Here is a 23,301-nt window from a genome sequence, read left to right as displayed (position 1 = left end):
TAAGGTATTGAGGGAGAACTACCTGAGGTACTGAGCGAGAGCCATCTGAGGTATTGAGGGGGCAGTTTGTGGGGTACTGAGGGAGCACTTTCAGACGTATTGAAGGAGTACTTTCAGACGTATTGAGGGAGAAGTATCTGAGGTACAGAGGGAGCGCTTTCTGAGGTACAGAGGGAGCGCTTTCTGAGGTACAGAGGGAGCGCTTTCTGAGGTACAGAGGGAGCGCTTTCTGAGGTACAGAGGGAGCGCTTTCTGAGGTACAGAGGGAGCGCTTTCTGAGGTACAGAGGGAGCGCTTTCTGAGGTACAGAGGGAGCGCTTTCTGAGGTACAGAGGGAGCGCTTTCTGAGGAAATGAGGCAACACTTCCTGATGTATTGAGGGAGCACTATCTGAGGTACTGAGGGAGCGCTGTCAGAGGTATTGAGGTGGTACGTTCTGAGGTATTCAGGGAGCACTTTCTGAGTTACTGAGGGAGAACTACCTGAGGTAGTGAGGGAGAGCCATGAGAGCTATTGAGGAGGCGGTTTCTGGGGTACTGAGGGAGGTCTTTCTGACGTGCTGAGAGAGCACTTTCTGAGGTCCTGAGGGAAAACTTTCTGAGGTACTGAGGGAGCACTATCTGAGGTACCGAGAGAGCACTTTATGAGGTAATGAGGTAGCACTGTCTGAGGTATTAAGAGAGCACTTTTTGAGATACTGATGGAGCTCTTTCTGAGGTACTGAGGGATCACTTTCTGAGGTACTGAGGGAGAGCTATCTGAGGTACTGAGGGATCGCTATCTGAGGAATTGAGGGAGCACATTCTGTGTTTTGAGGGAGCAATTTCTGAGGTACTGAGGGTGCACTATCAGAGGTACTGAGGGAACACTATGTGAGGTATTGAGGGAGCACTATCTGAGGAATTGAGGGACCATTATCTGAGATATTGAGGGAGCATTTTCTGGTGTACTGCGGGAGCACTATCTGAGGAATTTGAGGGAGCATTATCTGAGGTATAGTGGATGAACTTTCTGAAATATTGAGGGAGCAATTTCTGAGGTACTGAGGGAACACTATCTGAGGGATTGAGGAATCACTTTCTGAGGTATTGAGGGAGACTATCTGAGGTATTGAGGGAGCACTTTCTGATGTGCTGAGGAAGAACTTTCTGAGGTATTGAGGGATCACTTTCTGATGTATTGAGGGAGCACTTTCAGAAGTATAGAGGGAGCACATTCTGAGGAATTGAGGGAGAATTATCTGAGGTATTGAGTGAGCACTTTCTGAGGTACTGAGGGAGAACTATTTGAGGTATTGAGGGAGAACCATCTGCGGAACTGAGGGAGCACTTTCTGATGTCCTGACGGAGCATTTTCTGAGGTGCTGCGGGAGAACTTTCTGAGGTACTGAGGGAAAACTATCTGAGGTACTGAGGGAGCACTTTCTGAAGTATTGAGGGAGAAATATTTGAGGTACTGAGGGAGAGCCATCTGAGTTATTGAGAGAGCACTTTCTGAGATAGTGAGGGAGCACTTTCTGAGGTATTGAGGGAGCACTTTATGAGTTATTGAGTTCGCACTGACTGAGGTATTAAGAGAGCACTTTTTGAGGTACTGAGGGGTCACTTTCTGAGGTACTGAGGGAACACTTTCCGAGGTACTAAGGGAGAACTATCTGAGGTACGAAGGGGGCACTTTCAGATGTACTGAGGAATTGAGGTAGCACTTTCTGAGATTGAGCGAACACTTTTTCTGAGGTACTGAGGGAACACATTCTGGAGTACGGATGGAGAACTTTCTGAGGTATTGAGGGAGCACTTTCTGAGGTACTGTGAGAGCACTGTCTGAGGTATTGAGGGGCACATTCTGAGGTATTGAGGGGCACATTCTGAGGTGTTGAGGGGCACATTCTGAGGTATTGAGGGAGCACTTTCTGAGGTACTGAGGGCACATTCTGAGGTACTGAGGGAGCACTTTCTGAGGTACTGAGGGAGCACTTTCTGAGGTACTGAGGGAGCACTTTCTGAGGTACTGAGGGAGAACTATCTGAGGTACTGAGGGAGAACTATCTGAGGTACTGAGGGAGAACTTTGAGATACTTAGGGAGCACTATCTGAGGTACTGTGAGAGCACTGTCTGAGGAATTGAGGGAGCACTGTCTGAGGTACTGTGGGAGCACTATCTGAGGTACTGTGGGAGCACTATCTGAGGTACTGTGGGAGCACTATCTGAGGTACTGAGGGAGAACTATCTGAGGTACTGAGGGAGAACTATCTGAGGTACTGAGGGAGAACTATCTGAGGTACTGAGGGAGAACTATCTGAGGTACTGAGGGAGCACTTTGAGATACTAAGGGAGCACTATCTGAGTTATTGAGGGAGCACTGTCTGAGGAATTGAGGGAGCACTGTCTGAGGTACTGTGGGAGCACTATCTGAGGTACTGTGGGAGCACTATCTGAGGTACTGTGGGAGCACTATCTGAGGTACTGTGGGAGCACTATCTGAGGTACTGTGGGAGCACTATCTGAGGTACTGAGGGAGAACTATCTGAGGTACTGAGGGAGAACTATCTGAGGTACTGAGGGAGAACTATCTGAGGTACTGAGGGAGAACTATCTGAGGTACTGAGGGAGAACTATCTGAGGTACTGAGGGAGAACTATCTGAGGTACTGAGGGAGAACTATCTGAGGTACTGAGGGAGAACTATCTGAGGTACTGAGGGAGAACTATCTGAGGTACTGAGGGAGCACTTTGAGATACTAAGGGAGCACTATCTGAGGTACTGTGAGAGCACTGAGGTATTGAGGGAGCACTTTCTGAGGTATTGAGGGAGAACTATCTGAGGTACTGAGGGAGCACTATCTGAGGTACTGAGGGAGCACTATCTGAGGTACTGAGGGAGCACTATCTGAGGTACTGAGGGAGCACTATCTGAGGTACTGTGGGAGCACTATCTGAGGTATTGAGGGAGCACTATCTGAGGAATTGAGGGAGCACTTTCTGAGGTACTGAGGGAGAACTATCTGAGGTACTGAGGGAGAACTATCTGAGGTACTGAGGGAGCACTTTGAGATACTAAGGGAGCACTATCTGAGTTATTGAGGGAGCACTGTCTGAGGAATTGAGGGAGCACTGTCTGAGGTACTGTGGGAGCACTGTCTGAGGTACTGTGGGAGCACTATCTGAGGTACTGTGGGAGCACTATCTGAGGTACTGTGGGAGCACTATCTGAGGTATTGAGGGAGCACTTTCTGAGGTACTGAGGGAGAACTATCTGAGGTACTGAGGGAGCACTTTGAGATACTAAGGGAGCACTATCTGAGGTACTGTGAGCACTGAGGTACTGTGAGAGCACTTTCTGAGGTATTGAGGGAGCACTTTCTGAGGTACTGAGGTAGCACTTTGAGATACTTAGGGAGCACTGTCTGAGGAATTGAGGGAGCACTGTCTGAGGAATTGAGGGAGCACTGTCTGAGGAATTGAGGGAGCACTGTCTGAGGTACTGTGGGAGCACTATCTGAGGTACTGTGGAGCACTATCTGAGGTACTGTGAGAGCACTGTCTGAGGTATTGAGGGGCACTTTCTGAGGTATTGAGGGAGCACCTTCTGAGGTATTGAGGGAGCACTATCTGAGTTATTGAGGGAGCACTGTCTGAGGTACTGTGGGAGCACTATCTGAGGTACTGTGGGAACACTCTCTGAGGTACTGTGGGAGCACTCTCTGAGGTACTGTGGGAGCACTCTCTGAGGAATTGAGGCAGCATTTTTGAGGTATTGAGGGAGAACTATCTGAGGTACTGAGGTAGCACTTTGAGATACTTAGGGAGCACTTTGAGATACTTAGGGAGCACTTTCTGAGGTACTGTGAGAGCACTGTCTGAGGTATTGAGGGGGCACTTTCTGAGGTACTGAGGGAGAACTATCTGAGGTACTGAGGGAGAACTATCTGAGGTACTGAGGGAGAACTATCTGAGGAATTGAGGGAGCACTATCTGAGGTACTGTGGGAGCACTATCTGAGGTACTGTGGGAGCACTGTCTGAGGTACTGTGAGAGCACTGTCTGAGGTATTGAGGGGCACATTCTGAGGTACTGAGGGAGCACTTTCTGAGGTACTGAGGGAGCACTTTCTGAGGTACTGAGGGAGCACTTTCTGAGGTACTGAGGGAGCACTTTCTGAGGTACTGAGGGAGCACTTTCTGAGGTACTGAGGGAGCACTTTCTGAGGTATTGAGGGAGCACTTTCTGAGGTATTGAGGGAGCACTTTCTGAGGTATTGAGGGAGCACTTTCTGAGGTATTGAGGGAGAACTATCTGAGGTACTGAGGGAGAACTATCTGAGGTACTGAGGGAGAACTATCTGAGGTACTGAGGGAGCACTATCTGAGTTATTGAGGGAGCACTGTCTGAGGAATTGAGGGAGCACTGTCTGAGGTACTGTGGGAGCACTGTCTGAGGTACTGTGGGAGCACTGTCTGAGGTACTGTGGGAGCACTGTCTGAGGTACTGTGGGAGCACTGTCTGAGGTACTGTGGGAGCACTATCTGAGGTACTGTGGGAGCACTCTCTGAGGTACTGTGGGAGCACTCTCTGAGGAATTGAGGCAGCATTTTTGAGGTATTGAGGAGAACTATCTGAGGTACTGAGGTAGCACTTTGAGATACTTAGGGAGCACTTTCAGATACTTAGGGAGCACTATCTGAGTTATTGAGGGAGCACTGTCTGAGGTACTGTGGGAGCACTGTCTGAGGTACTGTGGGAGCACTGTCTGAGGTACTGTGGGAGCACTGTCTGAGGTACTGTGGGAGCACTGTCTGAGGTATAGAGGGAGCATTATCTGAGATATTGAGGGAGAATTTTCTGAGGTATTGAGGAAAAACCATCTGAGGTACTGAGGGAGCACTGTCTGAGAAATTGAGGGAGCACTGTCTGAGAAATTGAGGGAGCACTGTCTGAGAAATTGAGGGAGCACTGTCTGAGAAATTGAGGGAGCACTCTCTGAGAAATTGAGGGAGCACTCTCTGAGGTAGTGAGGGAGAACTATCTGAGGTAGTGAGGGAGAACTATCTGAGGTAGTGAGGGAGAGCCATCTGAGGTATTGCGGAGGCAGTTTCTGGGGTATTGAGGGAGCACTTTCTGAGGTACTGAGGGAGAACTATCTGAGGTACTGAGGGAGAACTATCTGAGGAATTGAGGGAGCACTTTGTGGTACTGAGGGAGAACTATTTGAGGGTTTGAGGGAGGACTATCTGAGGTACTGAGTGATAGCCATCTGAGGTATTGAGGAGGCAGTTTCTGGGGTATTGAGGGAGCACTTTCTGAGGTACTGAGGTTGCACTGTCTGAGGTATTGAGGGAGCACTTTCTGATGTACTGAGGGAGCACTTTCTGATGTACTCAGTTAGCTCTTTCTGAGGTATTGAGGGAGGACTATCTGAGGTATTGAGGGAACACTTTCTGAGGAACTGAGGGAACAATTTCTGAGGTATTGAGAGAGCGCTATCTGAGGAATCGTGGGAGCATTATCTGAGATATTGAGGGAGCATTTTCTGATGTACCGCGGGAGAACAATCTGAGGAAGTGAGGGAGCATTATCTGAGGTATAGTGTGTGAACTTTCTGAACTATTGAGGGAGCAATTTCTGAGGTCCTGAGGGAGCACTTTCTGAGGTATTGAGGGAGAACTATCTGAGGTATTGTGGGAGCTCTTTCTGATGTACTGAGGTAGCATTATCTGAGCTCTTGAGGGAGCACTTTCTGAGGTATTGAGGAATCACTTTCTGATGTACTGAGGGAGCACTATCTGAGGAATTGAGGGAGCATTATCTGAGGTATAGTGGGACAACTATCTGAAATATTGAGAGAGCAATTGCAGAGGTATTGAGGGAGCACTATCTGAGGAACTGATGAAGAACTTTGAGGTATTGAGGGATTACTTTCAGAAGTATAGAGGGAGCACTTTCTGAGGTACTGAGGGAGCACTTTCTGAGGTATTGAGGGAGCACTTTCTGAGGTATTGAGGGAGCACTTTCTGAGGTATTGAGGGAGCACTTTCTGAGGTATTGAGGGAGCACTTTCTGAGGTATTGAGGGAGCACTTTCTGAGGTATTGAGGGAGAACTATCTGAGGTACTGAGGGAGAACTATCTGAGGTACTGAGGGAGAACTATCTGAGGTACTGAGGTAGCACTTTGAGATACTAAGGGAGCACTATCTGAGTTATTGAGGGAGCACTGTCTGAGGAATTGAGGGAGCACTGTCTGAGGTACTGTGGGAGCACTATCTGAGTTATTGAGGGAGCACTGTCTGAGGTACTGTGGGAGCACTGTCTGAGGTACTGTGGGAGCACTGTCTGAGGTACTGTGGGAGCACTGTCTGAGGTACTGTGGGAGCACTGTCTGAGGTACTGTGGGAGCACTGTCTGAGGTACTGTGGGAGCACTATCTGAGGTACTGTGGGAGCACTCTCTGAGGTACTGTGGGAGCACTCTCTGAGGAATTGAGGCAGCATTTTTGAGGTATTGAGGGAGAACTATCTGAGGTACTGAGGTAGCACTTTGAGATACTTAGGGAGCACTTTGAGATACTTAGGGAGCGCTTTCAGATACTTAGGGAGCACTATCTGAGTTATTGAGGGAGCACTGTCTGAGGTACTGTGGGAGCACTGTCTGAGGTACTGTGGGAGCACTGTCTGAGGTACTGTGGGAGCACTGTCTGAGGTACTGTGGGAGCACTGTCTGAGGTATAGAGGGAGCATTATCTGAGATATTGAGGGAGAATTTTCTGAGGTATTGAGGAAAAACCATCTGAGGTACTGAGGGAGCACTGTCTGAGAAATTGAGGGAGCACTGTCTGAGAAATTGAGGGAGCACTGTCTGAGAAATTGAGGGAGCACTGTCTGAGAAATTGAGGGAGCACTCTCTGAGGTAGTGAGGGAGAACTATCTGAGGTAGTGAGGGAGAACTATCTGAGGTAGTGAGGGAGAGCCATCTGAGGTATTGCGGAGGCAGTTTCTGGGGTATTGAGGGAGCACTTTCTGAGGTACTGAGGGAGAACTATCTGAGGTACTGAGGGAGAACTATCTGAGGAATTGAGGGAGCACTTTGTGGTACTGAGGGAGAACTATTTGAGGGTTTGAGGGAGGACTATCTGAGGTACTGAGTGATAGCCATCTGAGGTATTGAGGAGGCAGTTTCTGGGGTATTGAGGGAGCACTTTCTGAGGTACTGAGGTTGCACTGTCTGAGGTATTGAGGGAGCACTTTCTGATGTACTGAGGGAGCACTTTCTGATGTACTGAGGGAGCACTTTCTGATGTACTCAGTTAGCTCTTTCTGAGGTATTGAGGGAGGACTATCTGAGGTATTGAGGGAACACTTTCTGAGGAACTGAGGGAACAATTTCTGAGGTATTGAGAGAGCGCTATCTGAGGAATCGTGGGAGCATTATCTGAGATATTGAGGGAACATTTTCTGATGTACCGCGGGAGAACAATCTGAGGAAGTGAGGGAGCATTATCTGAGGTATAGTGTGTGAACTTTCTGAACTATTGAGGGAGCAATTTCTGAGGTCCTGAGGGAGCACTTTCTGAGGTATTGAGGGAGAACTATCTGAGGTATTGTGGGAGCTCTTTCTGATGTACTGAGGTAGCATTATCTGAGCTCTTGAGGGAGCACTTTCTGAGGTATAGTGGGACAACTATCTGAAATATTGAGAGAGCAATTGCAGAGGTATTGAGGGAGCACTATCTGAGGAACTGATGAAGAACTTTCTGAGGTATTGAGGGATTACTTTCAGAAGTATAGAGGGAGCACTTTCAGAAGTATAGAGGGAGCACATTCTGAGGTATTGAGGGGCACTTTCTGAGGTATTGTGGGAGAACTATCTGAGGTACTGAGGGACCACTTTATGATGTACTGAGGGAACACTATCTGAGTTATTGAGAGGCCCTTTCTGAGGTACTGAGGGAGCACTTTCTGAGGAACTGAGGAACACTTTGAGGTTTTGAGGGGGCATTTCTGAGGTACTGAGGGATCACTATCTGAGGTATTGTGGGAGCACTATCTGAGGTAGGACTTTCTGAGGTATTGAGGTATCACTCTCTGAGGTATTGAGAGAGCACTTTCAGATGTATTGAGGGAGCACTTTAACATGTATTGAGGGAGAACTATCTGAGAAATTGAGTGAGCATTTTCTGGTTTACTGAGGGAGCACTTTCTGAGGTACTGAGGGAGAACTATCTGAGGTGCCGAGGTAGCACTTTATGAGGTGCTGAGGGAGCACTGTCTGAGATATTGAGGTGGCACTTTCTGTCCACCCTCCCTGTCCCCTGTCTTCTGTCCCCCCCGTCCCCCTCTCTCTGTCCCCCCTTTCTCTGTCCCCCCCTCTGTCCCCCTGCTCTCTGTTCCCCTCTCTTTGTCACCCTCACTCTGTCCCCCACTCTCTCTGTCCCTCACCTCTCTGCCGCCCCCGCCCCCGCCCCCACGTCTCTCTGTCCCCCTCTCTCTGTCCCCCTCTCTCTGTCCCCCTCTCTCTGTCCCCCTCTCTCTGTCCCCCTCCTCTCTGTCCCCCTCCTCTCTGTCCCCCTCCTCTCTGTCCCCCTCCTCTCTGTCCCCCTCTCTCTGTCCCCCTCTCTCTGTCCCCCTCTCTCTGTCCCCCTCTCTCTGTCCCCCTCTCTCTGTCCCCCTCTCTCTGTCCCCCTCTCTCTGTCCCCCTCTCTCTGTCCCCCTCTCTCTTTCCCTCTCTCTCTGTCCCTTCGCTCTCTATTTCCCCCTCTCTCTCTGTCCCCCCCTGCCCCCCCCTCTCTGCCCCCCCCTCTCTGCCCCCCCCCGCTCTGCCCCCCCGTCTCTGCCCCCCCCTCTCTGCCCCCCCCCTCTCTGCCCCCCCCCTCTCTGCCCCCACTCTCTCTGCCCCCACTCTCTCTGCCCCCACTCTCTCTGCCCCCACTCTCTCTGCCCCCACTCTCTCTGCCCCCACTCTCTCTGCCCCCACTCTCTCTGCCCCCCTCCTCTCTGCCCCCCTCCTCTCTGCCCCCCTCCTCTCTGCCCCCCTCCTCTCTGTCCCCTCGCTCTCTATTTCCCCCTCTCTCGGTCCCCCTCTGCCTCCCCCCTCTCTGCCTCCCCCCTCTCTGCCTCCCCCCTTCTCTCTGCCTCCCTCTCTCTCTCTGTTTCCCTCTCTCTCTCTGTTTCCCTCTCTCTCTCCACATCCCTCTCTCTCTCTCCACATCCCTCTCTCTCTCTCCACATCCCTCTCTCTCTCTCCACATCCCTCTCTCTCTCTCCACATCCCTCTCTCTCTCCACATCCCTCTCTCTCTCTCCACATCCCTCTCTCTCTCTCCACATCCCTCTCTCTCTCTCGCCACATCCCTCTCTCTCTCTCCACATCCCTCTCTCTCTCTCCACATCCCTCTCTCTCTCTCCACATCCCTCTCTCTCTCTCCACCTCCCTCTCTCTCTCTCCACATCCCTCTCTCTCTCTCCACATCCCTCTCTCTCTCTCCACATCCCTCTCTCTCTCTCCACATCCCTCTCTCTCTCTCCACATCCCTCTCTCTCTCTCCACATCCCTCTCTCTCTCTCCACATCCCTCTCTCTCTCCACATCCCTCTCTCTCTCTCCACATCCCTCTCTCTCTCTCCACATCCCTCTCTCTCTCTCCACATCCCTCTCTCTCTCTCCACATCCCTCTCTCTCTCTCCACATCCCTCTCTCTCTCTCCACATCCCTCTCTCTCTCTCTCCACATCCCTCTCTCTCTCTCTCCACATCCCTCTCTCTCTCTCTCCACATCCCTCTCTCTCTCTCTCCACATCCCTCTCTCTCTCTCCACATCCCTCTCTCTCTCTCTCCACATCCCTCTCTCTCTCTCTCCACATCCCTCTCTCTCTCTCTCCACATCCCTCTCTCTCTCTCTCCACATCCCTCTCTCTCTCTCTCGCCACATCCCTCTCTCTCTCTCTCCACATCCCTCTCTCTCTCTCCACATCCCTCTCTCTCTCTCCACATCCCTCTGTTCCCCCCCTCTCTCTGTCCCCCACGTCTCTCTGTCCCCCACGTCTCTCTGTCCCCCACGTCTCTCTGTCTTTTCTCTGTTCCCCCTCCTCGTCCTCCCCTCTCTCAACCTCTCCCTCTGTCTCACTTCCCTCCCTCTCCCCCTCTCTCACCCTTCCCACCCTCTCCCCATCTCTTGCCCTCCCCCTCTATTGCCCTCCCTCTCACTCGTGTTCCCCCTCTTACCCATCCCCTCTCTCACCCATTTTCTTCCTCTCACCCTCTCTCGGTCCCCGGTTTCGCTGTCCCCCTCTCGCTGTCCCCCTCTCGCTGTCCCCCTCTCGCTGTCCCCCTCTCGCTGTCCCCCTCTCCTTCCGTCCCCCCCTCCTTCCGTCCCCCCCTCCTTCCGTCCCCCCCTCCTGCCGTCCCCCCCCCCTCCTGCCGTCCCCCCCCTCCTGCCGTCCCCCCCCTCCTGCCGTCCCCCCCCTCCTGCCGTCCCCCCCCTCCTGCCGTCCCCCCCCTCCTGCCGTCCCCCCCCTCCTGCCGTCCCCCCCCTCCTGCCGTCCCCCCCCTCCTGCCGTCCCCCCCCTCCTGCCGTCCCCCCCCTCCTGCCGTCCCCCCCTTCCTGCCGTCCCCCCCTTCCTGCCGTCCCCCCCTTCCTGCCGTCCCCCCCTTCCTGCCGTCCCCCCCTTCCTGCCGTCCCCCCCTTCCTGCCGTCCCCCCCTTCCTGCCGTCCCCCCCCTCCTGCCGTCCCCCCCCTCCTGCCGTCCCCCCCCTCCTGCCGTCCCCCCCCTCCTGCCGTCCCCCCCCTCCTGCCGTCCCCCCCTCCTGCCGTCCCCCCCTCTCGCCGTCCCCCCCTCTCGCCGTCCCCCCCTCTCTCAACCTCTCCTCCCTCTCCCCGTCTCTTGCCCTCCCCCTCACTCGTGCTTCCCCCCTCTCCCGTCACCCTCTTTCTTCCTCTCAGCCTCCCCTTCCTCCCTCATCTCTCTCGCCCTCCTCTCTCGCCCTCCCCTGTCTCACTCCTCTCTCTCGCCCTCCCCTACCTCTCCCCCCTTGTCTCGCTCTCCCCTCTCTCGTCCTCAATTTCCTCCCCTCTCTCGTCCTCCTCGCTCTCACCTTCACCCTTCTGTCGCCCTCCCCTCCATCCCTACCCTCTTTCGGCCGCTCCCTCCCTCTTGCCCTCCCCTCTTAACCCTCCCCGCTGTCTTGCCCTCCCCTCTCTCGCCCTCTTCTTCCCTCTCACACTCACCTCCTTCACTCCCCTCTTTCGCCCTCCCCTTTATCGCCTTCCCTCTCACTCGCACTCCCCTCTCTCGCCCTCCCCGTCTCTCACCCTCCCCCTCTCTCGCCCTCCCTACTTTCTCGTCCTCCCCCTGTCTCGCCCTCCCCTCCCTTCCCTCTCCTCACTTGGTCACCCCTCTCTCGCCATCTCCTCTCTCGCCCTCCTCTCTCTCGCCCTCCTCCTCTCTCGCACTCCAGTCTCTCGCCCTCCCTCCTCTCTCCCCTCCGCTCTCTCCCTCTCCCTCCCTCTCGTGCTCCTCTCTCTTGCCCTCCCCTCCCTCACTTCCCTGTCTCATCCTCCCCTCTCTCAACCTCTCCCCTCTCTCTCCCTCCCCTACCTCCCTCCCCTCTCTCGCCCTCTCCCTCTCCCTTTTCCTCGACCTCTCTCGCTCTTCCTCTCTCTCCCGTCCCCTCTTTCACCCTCTCCCTCCCTCTTGACATTCCCTCCCCTCCCTCCGTCCCATCTCTCGTCCTCCCATATCTCTCCCTTGCCCCCTCTCTCTCCTCCGTTCCTTCACTCTCCCTCCACCTTCTCTCACTCTTGACCCCCCTCAATCAGTGTCTCTCTCTCTCTCTCTCTCTCTCTCTCTCTCTCTCTCTCTCTCTCTCTCTCTCTCTCTCTCTCTCCCCACCTTCCTCCGTTTCTCTCTGACTGAATCTCTCTCCCTCCTTCCCTCCCTCCCCCTGTCTCAGACACATTCTGTCTCCCTGGTCCTTCCCTCTCCCTCTGACCCAGAGACTGGGGGGTGCGGGGTTGGTTGGTCGTGAGGCTGCGTGTGGGGTGGGGGGGGGGTGAGATGTGGGAGGTAGGAGGAGGGGAAAATGGGGTAGAGATGGAACTGCTGGAGGGAGACAGAGACAGCAGGACAGAGAGAGTGAGGGTGAGGGGATAGGGAAGATGTGGGCAGGTGGAGAAATCGGGGTTGGGGGGATTGTGTGTGTGAGGGGAAACGAGGGAGTGTGAAGAGGAGAGGTGATGAGAGAGAGAGAATTGAGCAGAAAGTGTAGGGGAGAGGTAATGGGGAGGCCAGGCTGCAGTGGAGGGACAGAGGGAGTTAACCACAGCTCCTGAGCTCAGGGCGCGGTGCCCTTCCCTGAGGACCAGGACTTGGGGCTGAGTCTGTCTCTCTCCAGCTCAGCTTCTCCAACACAAAGACACACAACAACATCGGTCCCTCTGCTGCTCGGCATGCTTTAATCCACATTTTTATTGGTTACAAATGGAAGTGATGGATACAGTCAGTGGGATGGTGCCTTTTCTCACTGGCCCCTGAGTTGTGAGAAACATTGAAATGTTTCCCTGTAACCCCCCTGTGGGATAAGGATGGACAAACCAGCGCTCCCCTCAGTCTGTTACCATAGCGACAGGCTGCTCCATCGCTGAAACACTGAACTGAAATGAGAAAATCCCGGATGGTGTGATTAATGCGGGAATTTGATGGATGGATGGATTTGGGTGAAGGGATATTTCAGCACATTCTTCAGCTGCTGCCTGAACTTAGTCTGGGTCACGGCATAAATCGCGGTGTTTGTGCAGCAACTGAGGAGCTGCAGCATGAAGCCCAATTCCACCACAAAGTCATGGAGATACACAGGGGTATACACAATCCAATCCATCCGGTACCATATAGAATACAGCATTAACGTTGACCATAACAGGATGAAATTGGCCGAGATCACAAACAGTAAAATGATGGATTTTTTTCGGTTTCTCATTTCAGTGTCAGACTGAGCGTCCCCATTGGTGTGAGCGCGGAGTCTCCTGCGGGCTCTGCTGGTCACTAAAATGTGTCTGACGGTGAGAACATTGAGCAGCAGAATCAGGAGAAATGGGACCCCCGGGGTTAGAATGTGGTGGAGGAACTCGATTGTGACCCAGACACTGGAGGATAGAACAGCGTCTGTTACATCACAAAACCAGGGGGCGTTCCACAGCGAATACCGAGCCGTGAGCATAAAATACCAGAAAATGTTCTTTAAACAGCTCAGCACAGTCACTGCTCCCAGAACCACAGCCGCCGTTTTCTCACTGCAATATTTACTTTTCAGCTTCTGGCAACAAATGGCCACAAACCGATCAAAGGTGAAAGTGACGGTGAACCAGACAGAGCAGTCAGTGGCTGCATAAAGCAGGACGGCGTGGATATTACACACGGGGACGGAGTACAGGAAATCAAACTGTTCCCGATAAACAATGGGAATGTGTCTCAGGATCAGGTCGAGGATAATGACCAGGAGATCCGCCGCTGCCATGGCCCCCAGGTAACGTCTGACACATGGAGACAATCCACAATCTTTATAAAGCAGGACGTAGATTGTCACTACGTTAACTGTGAGGAAGGAAAACAAACCCATTATCCATCAGCCTGGAGGCAAAGGGACCCGTTTGATCGGGGACCCAGTGAGATTTTCAAATGTGTCCCTGTATTCAGGGATTTATTAAAATAATTGGAGCTGGAATAACAAATGGGAAGGTCGGAATTACTGACAAAAATGTGACATAAACCACAAGAAACCCTCCCTCCCCAAACACACAGAGACACATCCATAAGGACAGATGGTTTCTAGAACATTCCCACGCACTGGATCACTCGAGAGCAGACAGAGGTCACTCCTTCCCAGTTCCTAATATGGAGGGTGGGAACGTTGCTGTCCTGAAGGATTCTCTCCCAGGTTCCTGAAGACAAACGGAGTTTGGGAATTTCTGTATTTTGGTCTAAATTGTGGTCGATCCTGTGTCGTGGAGAAATGTAAACACAGGGAAAACGTATTCCCCCCTTTAACTGCCTGAGGGGCCTTCGGAACAGTGTCTCCTTCTCCCTGGAACGGGATCTCTTCCCTCGGGATCTTATCGTTTGTTCAATTCACTGACGTCCGGCCGTTCACAAACAAACAACGTCAGGGACAGAACGTTCCGGGGAATGTCAGTTATAGAATGTCAGGGATAGAACGTTCCGGGGAGTGTCAGTTATAGAATGTCGGGGACAGAACGTTCCGGGGAATGTCAGTTATAGAATGTCAGGGACAGAACGTTCCGGGGAATGTCAGTTATAGAATGTCGGGGACAGAACGTTCCGGGGAATGTCAGTTATAGAATGTCAGGGACAGAACGTTCCGAGGAATGGCAGTTATAGAATGTTGGGGACAGAACATTCCGTGGAGCTCCATGACCTGTCCATCACCTCTCACCTCTAACCACCACAACAATGTACTTTGTACAGGTTACAGATCTGTCCAGTACCGGGAGCTACACAGAGCAATGTATGAACCTGGAAAAAATATCCATCCAGCACGGGGAGCACCACATCCCACATCATTGTATTATCTATAAACCTCAACCAGACAGTCTGACCAGCACAGAGACCTGTGCAGTGATCACCCGTGAATTCATCTGTAACCCAGGAGCAGTTACCCTCCCAGCATGTAGGACTGTGTACACCACCCCAGTGCATTGATCTGTAACCCAGGAGCAGTTACCCTCCCAGCATGTAGGGCTGTGTACACACCCCTCTGCATTGATCTGTAACCCAGGAGCAGTTACCCTCCCAGCATGTAGGGCTGTGTACCCCACCCCAGTGCATTGATCTGTAACCCAGGAGCAGTTACCCTCCCAGCATGTAGGGCTGTGTACCCCACCCCAGTGCATTGATCTGTAACCCAGGAACAGTTACCCTCCCAGCATGTAGGACTGTGTACACACCCCTCTGCATTGATCTGTAACCCAGGAGCAGTTACCCTCCCAGCATGTAGGGCTGTGTACCCCACCCCAGTGCATTGATCTGTAACCCAGGAACAGTTACCCTCCCAGCATGTAGGGCTGTGTACCCCACCCCAGTGCATTGATCTGTAACCCAGGAACAGTTACCCTCCCAGCATGTAGGACAGTGTACACCACCCCAGTGCACTGATCTGTAACCCAGGAACAGTTACCCTCCCAGCATGTAGGACTGTGTACACACCCCTCTGCATTGATCTGTAACCCAGGAGCAGTTACCCTCCCAGCATGTAGGGCCGTGTACACCACCCCAGTGCATTGATCTGTAACACTGTTAGTTCCCTGCCCAGTGTGGGGAAGTGCCAGGATATACAGCGCCCACCCATTTACAGTTCCATATCTATGTTGTGCCATGACAAGGGGGTTCTGTGGGTGTGAACATCACTGCCAGAGAGAGATGTTGGGGTAATCAGTTTAAATATCACCACATGGGAGTGGTTTGGGGTATAGACAGAGAGGAGGAGATTGAGAGACAGTGCTATGGAATGATGTGTTCCCAGGTTTCGGAATGCTGAAATGTAGACACTTCGATAGCATCCGTTAACGTGAGCCAGTCTTCCCAGGAAAGATGGGAAAAGGGATATTGGTGTGAGGTGAAATGATGGAGAGTTTTGGATGAGCATTTGTTCTACAGCTTTGTAAATGGGAGTAGTTTCAACAGAATCTATGACTCACTGAGCTGATTCTAACAATAATTTGTCTCAGTGCCATTTTCATTGAGTGTGACAGAGGGATTATCTGTACGAGGCCAAGCTAGGTTCCTGGTGCTATCTTATCAAACTCAACTCATTGACTACCCCCACACCACCCACAACCCCCCCCACCCCACAAACCCCCCCACCATGGTGTCCCTCTCATTCAGAACCAGCCTGATTCTCCCACTCGTCATGGCTGGAGGGACTCCCAGTCGCCTGGGTTCCCCTAGATTTTCCATGACCCCTGGCACTGGAGCCATCTTTGAAAGGCCATTGGGCACACAGTTGAGCTTTCTCTGCTTGGAGCTGCCCTGCACAGTTTACCCCGAGCATGGCAGATAAGGGGTAATTACACCACGGTTTGTCGACAGGGGCACGGAGGTCCATGGGCATGTACAGAGGGTGACCATTCTCTTCCCAGAGGGAGCCACACCACCAGACCCACCGAGTATGGTGTGAGCTCTCCACCCAGCTCAGTGCAGTATCTGGGGTCTGAGGAAATGTCCAGCATTACAGGACAAGCATCAATAACCTTCCCCGCTCTGTCAGGATAAGGGCCATCGTATTCTCTCTACTCCCCCACACTCACAGTATATCTGTAAGCATCAACCCCTGAATAAGGCTAATGCTCCAACACTGTCACTGCCACATGCTGCACCTTCTCTCTCTCTCCGTGTCTGTATCTTTCTGTCTGTCTCTTTCTCTCGCTCTCTCTCTCTGTCTCTGTTTTTCTCTCCCTCTCTCTATCTCTGTCTGTCTCTCTCTCTCTGTCTGTCTCTCTCTGTCACACCATCCACTTTACCCCCCACATCAATTACACTGTATGGATACAACACTGTCGACAGACTCCCTCTGAAAACCTCACGATTAGCCATTTTCCTCACCTGCACCAGCACTAACAGCAGGGCCACCCACCTCCACCATCCCTCCCTCCCTAACAGCCTGGAATAAGTCAGAAAGGGCCAAGCCGGGTGGTGGAGTGTCCGATATCCGGTCCCTCACCCCCCTCCCCTTCCCCCGTCATGTGGGGAGGACCCTGGTATGAGCCGGAGAGGACCAGGATGCCTCGTGTGGGGATTCTCCCCCCGGCACAACTTAGAAGCTGTGGCCCTGATGCCATCTCCCTTCTGTGTCGAGTTGGTACAAATGGAATCCCCACGGTCTCGGGGGGCAGGAGGGTGGGCTCACAACACATCGTCACCACCACCTCCCAGGAAGGGAGCACAGAGGCTCCCTCCTACACCTCCCCCTGTAAACAGCTCAGATACTGAAACTAATCTGTGATAGTCACTGCTCTCCCCACTTGTCCTGATATCTTCAACAGTCTGTGCTCATATACACGCAGCGTTCTCTGTTCCTGCAGCCCCTTTATAACGGCACAGCCTGTTTTAAACTGTCTTTCTTTATCTTTCATACCAAAGTGCATCACCTCACACTGTTCTGCATTGATCCCCGTCTACCGGCGTGTCACTGTCCTGTTAGAGTTCCACACTGTCCTCCATAGACTTTACAATCCTTGCAGGTTTGGTACCATTTACAAACATTAAGATTGTCACAGTGTCCCAGTCCCCATGAAACAACTGAAATACTGCCCCACACACAGGAGTGTGAGCAAGTGAAATACTGATATATTCCCATGGACAGAGTCGAATAATGACATACTGTCAATGGATCAACAAAAATCCTGACACATACGAGACAGAGTAGATGAAATATTGACAAACCACAGAGCAAGAGAAATCCGGATTGGTTCCACTTATCTATATTCACCAGGGTATAATGGGATGAAGGTGAAAGTGTGTACTGTACCTTTGAGAGAGGGAATGCTGTTCTGAACTGAGAGCTTACAAGTACCTGTGATATGAGAGGATGGCAGACCCAGAAACAGTATATCGCTATAGAGCTGGAGTCGGGTTATAAGCAGTTAAGAGATAGAGGGTCTTTCAGATTACTTTCAGTGTTAAAAAATACATTGTTGTTTTTATTTAAACAGTGGGAGTGGAATTTGGGAGTTCTCTCTCACTCATATTTTAACAGTTTACGAGGCGAATTGAGCATTTATTTATGTTTAGTTTAAATTACCAGATGGGATCTATGCCGTGCCCTAACAATTGCTGTGTGTGTATCTGTGTGTCTCTGTGTGGGGCAGGTCTGGCTGTCTCTGTGGTGCTGAAATTAATGCAATGCCACCCTCTGCTGGCCTGCCCACGCCACTGCACAGGCATTGGCAGAGGGTGAAAACCAATAGGGATTCATTCAGAGAGGGGGAGGGGGAGGGCAGCTGCTCACGGCACCATCCAAACTGATGTCTTATCCGTGTACTCATCTAAATATCTTTTAAACGTTGTAACTGTCCCTGCTTTCACCACTTGCTCTGCAAGTTCATTCCACACACAAGCCAGCTTCTGTCTAAAATAATTACCTCTCATCACTTTGGTAAATTTTTTTTCCCCGCACCTTAAAATATCCCTCAGTTTTGAATCCATAACTCTAGGGAAAAGAATCAGCCCTTCAGCTTATCTGTACCCCTCACTATTTTATAAACCTCTGCAAAGTTACCCCTCCATCTCATACTCTCCAGTGAAAAATGTCCCAGCCTATTCAGCCTCTCCTTATAGCTCAATCCCTCCATTTCCAGCAACATCCAGGTTAAACTCTTCTGAACCCTCTCCAGCTTAATAATATCAAGGTCAATAATATCAAAGTGAATAGTCAATGTGTTTTATAAGGGGGTAGTGGAGACCAAAACTAGAGGACATAGTTGTAAGGTAAGAGGGGAAAAATTTAAAAGTGACCTAAGGGCAGATTTTTCACCCAGAGGGTGGTGTGCCTATGGAATGAGCGGGCAGGGTGACCAGACTGGACATAGTATTCCAGAAGAGGTCTCACCAATGTCCTGTACAACCTCAACATGACGTCCCAAATCCGATACTCAAAGGTCTGACCATTGAAGACACGTGTGTTAAACACCTTCTTAACCACATTATCTATATGAGATGCAACTTTTAAAGAATTATACCTGATGGCCGAGGTCTCTGTTCTATAACACTGCCAAAGGCCCTGCGTTTAATTGTATAGGTCCTACTCTTGTTGGATTTACCAAATCCAATACCTCACTTTAATCCAAACTAAATTCCATCTGCCACGCCTCGGCCAGTGAGTGATATTACCACCTCCTCACCTTCCCAGTTTAATCTTAAAATGCCCTCCCCCTCTCCAGGAGGCCTGCACACTGCGGCCTTGATTTTCACAAAGACCCTGAGCTTGGTTTGCCTTGTGTGGTTAGAGGGAGGAGGGACAGATTGCAGACACAGTCAGTGGGGAGGAGAGGCTGGACAGTAATCAGCGGCCTGGTATCATTTTATGGTTTTAGGCAGAGGGCAGACACACGTGAGAGTTGGGTTCTACTGATCGGTGTTTTGGGACCAGAAATTATGGTCTTTCTCCGTGTCTGGTGTTCAGTAATAAATATCTATTTGAGACCCTTCATTGGGCAGAGTGTGTCTGCAGGATTTCTTTCCCTAATATTGCAGACTACAGATAATAGCGATTAAAGATGGTCATAGTTAATTTCGATCTTGCACTTGTTTAACAAAACAAAGTGTTTTGTGTAGCTCAGTAATGGTAACCTGATTATAATAAATCCACACCGAGCTGAATGCTGCCCCTTAAAATGTGACCCAAAATCTGGGTACAGTAGTGTAGTGGGTAGTGTCCCTGCCTCTGAGCCATGGCTCTGGGTTTGATTCCAATTCCTGAAATTGTTTGGTAGTGTTCCTAGCTCTGGACCAGAAGGTGTGGATTCATGTCCTGCCTGTTGCAGAGGTATGTCACAGCATGTCATAACAGGCTGATGAACAAACACACAGGAGAATAATGTTACAGCTTTATGGGTATTGCCAAGTGGTGCTCGTGTCCCTACCTCCGGGCACAAAGGTCTAGGTGTAAATCCCACAGAAGTGTCTCCTAATATAGCTGAACAAACTGATTAAACTGGTTTTAGAATTGTGACTTGATGGAGAAAGAACAGGTGTGGGTGTTGAATGTCAGCATTTATCCCGGGATTATTGAAAGTACAGCCATTTGTGTTGACTGAAGTCACATTTCGCAGCAGGAAAGGTTTATAAAATCAGAACGGTCATGGATAGGGTTTGTAGTCAAGGTTTTTCCCAGGTTAGGGGCGTCCAAAACTAGAGGACATTGGTGGAAAGTGAGAGGGGAAAGGTTTTGAAGAGGCCTAAGGGACACCTTTTCACACAGAGGGTGGTGTGCGTATGGAATGAGCTGCCAGAGGAAGTGGTGGAGGCTGGTACAACTCCATCATGTAAAAGGCATCTGCATGCTGACAGACCTGCCGAGCCTTTCCAGCAATTTCTGTATTTGTTAAAACAAAACATTAATTTCAACACACGTATCTGTGTTAGCTGTTTGGATACAGAATTGGCTGGCCAACAGAAGACAGCGAGTGGTAGTGGAAGGAAAATACTCTGCCTGGAAGTCTGTGGTGAGTGGTGTTCCACAGGGCTCTGTCCTTGGGCCTCTACTCTTTGTAATTTTTATAAATGACTTGGATGAGGGGATTGAAGAATGAGTCAGCAAGTTTGCAGATGACACGAAGGTTGGAGGTGTGGTTGACAGTATAGAGGGCTGTTGTAGGCTGCAGCGGGACATTGACAGGATGCAGAGATGGGCTGAGACGTGGCAGATGAAGTTCAACCTGGATAAATGTGAGGTGATGCATTTTGGAAGGTCGATTTTGAAAGCTGAGTACAGGATTAAGTATAGGATTCTTGGCAGTGTGAAGGAAGAGAGTGATCTTTGTGTGCAGGTACATAGATCCCTTAAAAATGGCCACCCAATTGGATAGGGTTGTTAAGAAAGCATATGGTGTTTTGGCTTTCATTAATAGGGGGTTGAGTTTAAGAGTCGTGAAATCTTGTTGCAGCTCTGTAAAACTTTGGTTAGACCGCACTTGGAATACTGCGTCCAGTTCTGGTCGCCCTATTATAGGAAAGATGTGGATGCTTTGGAGAGGGTTCCGAGGAGGTTTACCAGGATGCTGCCTGGACTGGAGGGCTTATCTTATGAAGAGAGGTTGACTGAGTTCAGACTTTTTTCATTGGAGAAAAGGAGGAGGAGAGGGGACCTAATTGAGGTATACAAGATAATGAGAGGCATAGATAGAGTCGATAGCCAGAGACTATTTCCCAGAGCAGAAATGGCTAACACGAGGGGTCATCATTTTAAGCTGGTTGGAGGAATGTATAGAGGGGATTTCAGAGGCGGGTTCTTTACACAGAGAGCTGTGAGAGCATGGAATGCATTGCCAGCAGCAGTTGTGGAAGCAAGGTCATTGGGGACATTTAAGAGACTGCTGGATATGCATATGGTCACAGACATTTTGGGGGTGCACACATGAGGATCAGTGGTCGGAACAACATCGTGGGCTGAAGGGCCTGTTCTGTGCTGGACTGTTCTATGTTCTATGTATTCTGAATACATTAAACATTTTATTTTTTAATGACGCAGGGAATATAAACATATCTTCAAATCGACCGAGACCATTTTCTGCTGAGGGTACGGCTCTGTGTACGACAGCAGCAATGATGCACCGACATGGAACAGGGAATGTGATGGAGACATAGTTTGGACAATGTACAAGGAGACCTCACATGGTCCAGTTTGGGAGAGAATGACATTATTGTGTGATTCAACTCAGAGAGGAAGACAATGTCATCTGCCGGAGAAGAAACGGCCTATTGCGCACTCTCTCCATCATTATTCCTCATCACAGTAACGTGTACGAGCTAAAACAAAACTCTACTGTTATTGTTACCATTCTTATTTTTATAGAATCCGTGCAGTGCGGAAACGAGCCCTTCGGCCCAACAAGTCCATACTAACCCTCCAAAGAGTAACCTTCCCATGCCCTCACAGTTACCACTGACTAGTGCACCTAAAGTAGAAATCTCTGAACACTATGGGCTATTTGACCAATCCACTTGAATTATACAGCTTTGGAACGGGAGCATCCATGAGAAGCTCACACAGACAAGGGGAGAAGATGCAAATTCCACGCAGATAGTCGCCCAAGGCTGGAATTGAACTCATGCTCCTGATGCTGTGATGGAACAGTGCGAACTACTGAGCCACTGTGCTAACCTGGAACCTCCTGCCAGCCTAATGCAAAGGGAATTCAGCAAAATCCAACTCTCCCAGGATAAAATCCCATTGCTAGCAGCTGTGTGAGTAGAATATCTTCAGAAGCAGAATCACATTTTGGACAATCTCTCAATTTTTCAATTTGTCATGAGTTCCAATAATATCTGGACAAGGTTCTTTCAACGTGAAGTTGCAGAGATTTTGTTTAGTGAGTGTGTGTGCGCGTGTGCGTATCAATGTTTTTTCATCATAGTTGGAGTAACATTGCTCTGGATCATAAACGTGCTATTTGAGCAGATTAAAGAAACCAGCCTGACTTGTTCCTAAAACTGACCCTGACCCAGTCTGAGACCAATATCATCGGCCACATCACCGACCTGGTTACATTTAACATTTGTTGTGAGCAGTGGAGCAGTGGGACTAGAAAAGGAAACAGTGACCCAAAAAGCAGGGGAACTATAGACCGGTGAGCCTGATGTCACTGGTGGGTGAGTTGTTGGAGGGGATTCTGAGGGATAGCATTTACATACATTTGGGAAGGTAAGGGCTGATTGGGGTAGACAACGTGGCTTTCTGCATGGGAAATCATGTCTCATTAATTTGGTTGAGTTTTATGAAGAGGTGACAAAGAAGATTGATGAAAGCAGTTGGGTAGACATTGTCTATATGGACCTCAACAAGGTGTTCATAACATTTTGATTAGTAGGCAGATTAGTAAGGTTCGGTCACATGGGATACAGAAGAAGCTCATCACAATTGGCTTGAAGGAAGAGGGGTATTTTTCAGACTGGAGGCTTGTGAGCAGCAGTGTGCTGTAAGAATTAGGACTGAGTTCACAAAACATTTCATCACTTATGTCAAGGATTTAGATGTGGATATTGGAACCATAGTTAGTAAATATGAGGTTACTCATTTTGGGAAGGCAAATGAGGACAGAAATTATACACTTAATGGGAAGGACCTGGTGAGTGTTGTGAAACAAATGGACACAGGGCTGCAGGTACATTGTTCCTTGAAAGTGGAGTCGAATGCAGACAGTGCAGTACAGAACACCTTTTACATATTTGCCTTAATCAGTCGGAGCACTGAGTATAGGAGTTGTGATGGCATGTTGCATCTATACAGGATTTTGGTGAGGCCACTTTAAGAATACTGTGTACAACTCGAATTTCTGCAGAAAAGATTGACACAGATGTCCCAGGACTGGAGGTTTGAGCTTTAGGGAGAGGTTGATGAGTTTGAGGTGTTTCCCCCTGGAGTGTTATTCTGAACAGCCATGTTCTGCTCCCCAGGATCCCAGATCAGGAGAGCATAGGTTGGAGGGGAGAGGACGAATAATTTGAAAGGGACCTGAAGTTAAATGTTTCATAGAGAGAGTGGTGTGTGCGCAGAAAGTGCTATCAGAGGAAGTGCTGAAGGCGG

At 50.4% G+C, this 23,301-nt stretch overlaps 1 long non-coding RNA gene across 2 annotated transcripts in view; it reads left to right on the top strand.

The window, feature by feature from the left end:
- The window catches only part of LOC132809403 (uncharacterized), a 111,714-nt gene that overhangs the window by 51,777 nt on the left and 36,636 nt on the right, over positions 1-23,301 (top strand). Inside the window, exons 6-7 of one of the 2 annotated variants that reach the window (XR_009642290.1) lie at positions 13,297-13,509; positions 21,247-22,186. This is a non-coding gene — a long non-coding RNA (uncharacterized LOC132809403). Of the gene's footprint in view, positions 1-13,296; positions 13,510-21,246; positions 22,187-23,301 lie in introns of those variants that run through there. The other variant, XR_009642291.1, reaches the window with a different exon arrangement.

The sequence above is a fragment of the Hemiscyllium ocellatum genome, unplaced genomic scaffold, assembly GCF_020745735.1.
Source record: "Hemiscyllium ocellatum isolate sHemOce1 unplaced genomic scaffold, sHemOce1.pat.X.cur. scaffold_1171_pat_ctg1, whole genome shotgun sequence".
Classification (NCBI taxonomy): domain Eukaryota; kingdom Metazoa; phylum Chordata; class Chondrichthyes; order Orectolobiformes; family Hemiscylliidae; genus Hemiscyllium; species Hemiscyllium ocellatum.
Note: the sequence above shows the minus strand (reverse complement) of the source record. Positions and strands in the feature narration are given on the sequence as shown.